Consider the following 2,852-nt stretch of genomic DNA (forward strand, 5'->3'; position numbering starts at 1 on the left):
TCAAACACATTCAACAAAATCGATTCAAACAGAGTTGAGCAGTGATCATCCATTGACAAGGGTAGTGGTAGACTACGTATATCACTTCCATTTCTTTTGCGAGCCACCTACGACTACATATATGAAGGGACTTGGGACCAAGAATATTGCTTACTTAAGTTACAAAAAATTTGAAGCTCTTGTCGGAAAATATGTAAGACGTTTAATTGTTGGGATAGATACCCATTGACTGCTTTACTTTTGGGGTTGTGCTTTTTAATTTTGCTGTTGTGGGGGTGTTTTTTGTTTTCCTGTGCAAAGTGCCCATAATTTTCACCCAGGGTTACTTGGTACTCATAGGCATGCTTGTTGCATTCTGGTTTACTATGCTCCCCGAATGGACTTCGTGGGTGCTGCTTGTTGCAATGGCAGTATATGATGTTATTGCCGTTCTCATCCCCGGTGGCCCTCTCAAAATTTTGGTAGAGCTCGCTATTTCAAGAGATGAGGAAATCCCTGCTTTGATTTATGAGGCTCGCCCTGTTACGAGAAAACCCCACATCGCAGTCCCCGAGCGTGAAAATGAAAATGCGCTTCTTCCTCGCAGTCGCCCTCTAGCTACTGAAAGTGAAGAAGAAGAAGAAGCTTTGATAAACCCCTCCCTTCCTCCATCCGTGCAAAGATTAGAAAAAGCCCTCCCGCAACAACAGATGGGAAACATTTGGAAGAAACCAGCAAGTTCAGGTTCGAGATCTGCGTTATTGAAATCCTTGAATTCAGGATGCGATGAGAGCACTGCCTCTGCTTCTGCATCGCTACCTCATGAGGATTCTATTCAGGGTTTCAGAATAGCTGTCGCAGAGGAGGAGGAGGCGGAGGAGAGTCGTGTTCAAGGAGACACAGAGACACCAGCAGAAGAGGAATCAGTTCCCCTCGTAAATCACCAGGTGAGGACTTCTTCTTCCACATATGTGAATCAACAAGTGGGTTCTTTGCCATTGCCTTCTACACTACAAGGATTATTGACCCAAACTGATAGTGATAGTGAGGGGAGGCCGCACCCAAATGGGATTGAAGATTCTACACACACAGATACATACCAACAGGATGGGATTGGGCTTTCTGCATCTGGTGCAATTAAACTGGGATTGGGTGACTTCATATTCTACAGCGTATTGGTTGGAAGGGCAGCTATGTATGATTACATGACAGTTTACGCATGCTACCTTGCCATAATAGCAGGCCTCGGTGTAACATTGATTCTGTTGGCCTTCTGTCAGAAGGCTTTGCCTGCTCTCCCTGTTTCAATTTCTTTGGGTGTAATTTTTTACTTCTTAACTCGTCTTGTAATGGAAGCTTTCGTGGTTCAGATAACGACTCACCTTTTGCTTTTTTGATATTAGAGCAGAATAATATCGTGAGGCCACAAATCAACTCAGCTTTGACAAGGGAAGCCAAATTTTCTTTGTTGTAAACTTATAAATTCAGCACAAATAGCATTGATTCTGTTGTATTCTATTCTTATCATTTCCTTCGGCAAAGCAATATACTCTGTAATTTGATTTTGTATTTGAAATTTACTGCAAGAGGAAATCTATGGAAATTTGAAAACAGTATTCTGATTATTTTATCAAATGACAAAGAGCGTTTAGAAGGGTAATTGCACAATGATCTAGTCCAAGAAAACAAGGTTTTCCACAAACCAATTAACTCTTCTAGAAAAATTCAACAATTCCAATTTAATAATCCTATCAGCCTCTCTTTGTACCTTTTGGGACAATTGCTAGTAATAATAATAATAATAGTAGTAGTAGTAGTAATAAAAGAATATTGTAAATTAAAACTTATTAATAGTATTTTTAATGAGTATTATAGAAATATATTCGGAAAAATCACATCACAAAATTTTTATCGACGTGTTTCGAACCAACGAGTGTGGTTCATCACCACGACAAGTTTTAATACCAAATATTTTTAATATTATTCATAAATATTAATATTAGTTATAATATTATTAATTAAATGTCATTAATATCAATAATTAACGTTAAAATTAATATTTATAAATATTAACATTATTGAAAGTAATATTTGTAAACATATTAATTAATATTAATAATAATAAATATTCAAATTAATATTAACTATTCATATTAAAATCAAAATTAATATCAAATATTATCAATATTATCGTTAATACTAAAAGTTCTTAATATTATTTATAGTTGTAATGTTAATGTTATTAATGTTATTAATAATTAAAACTAAAACCATAATTTAATTAAAATTCATATTAATAATTAACATTTTTATTAATGTGATTTAAATTTTATTAATTTTATATATTTAAATTAATTATATTATATTTATTTATTAAATTAATATTACTCATTTTGTAATTGTAAACCATAATTTTATAAAAGTATTATTATCTTTTATATTATGATTAACTTTTTATTTTTATTATTGATTGTTGGCTCAAATTTTTGATGTTAATGTCAATGTTGATAAATATAAATTAAACTTAATATTAAAAACGTAATATAACCCAATATTAGTAGAGTTTAGGCTTTTGTGATCCATATCAAATTTACAAAAAATATTTTTCGGCGAAGATCACATGAGACATCATTTGTCAACGCGTTTCGAACCAACCAGTGTGGTTCATCGTCAGGACAAGTTGAAGAAACAGATCTAGCTTAGCATGTTAAATAGACCGAGCAGAGCCTCCAACGGCTAATTTGACCAACCGCTAATATTGACTACTGGACCGGGATCAAAACTTTTTTAATAATAAAGAAAAGAGATAAGTTATACAGGGGACCAATCCCTTAATAAATAAATAAAATAATTTAAATTAGTGATAATAGTTA

The 2,852-nt window shown here is 33.3% G+C and overlaps 1 pseudogene; it reads left to right on the forward strand.

Moving 5' to 3' along the window:
* The first annotated feature begins 267 nt into the window (after positions 1–267).
* LOC149162016 (presenilin-like protein At2g29900 pseudogene) lies at positions 268–1,376 on the forward strand (annotated as a pseudogene).
* The last annotated feature ends 1,476 nt before the right edge of the window (positions 1,377–2,852 follow it).

This window comes from Pinus tabuliformis, chromosome 5_2, assembly GCF_031772625.1.
Source record: "Pinus tabuliformis cultivar Carrire ecotype Pingquan chromosome 5_2, CPIR1, whole genome shotgun sequence".
Lineage (NCBI taxonomy): Eukaryota > Viridiplantae > Streptophyta > Pinopsida > Pinales > Pinaceae > Pinus > Pinus tabuliformis.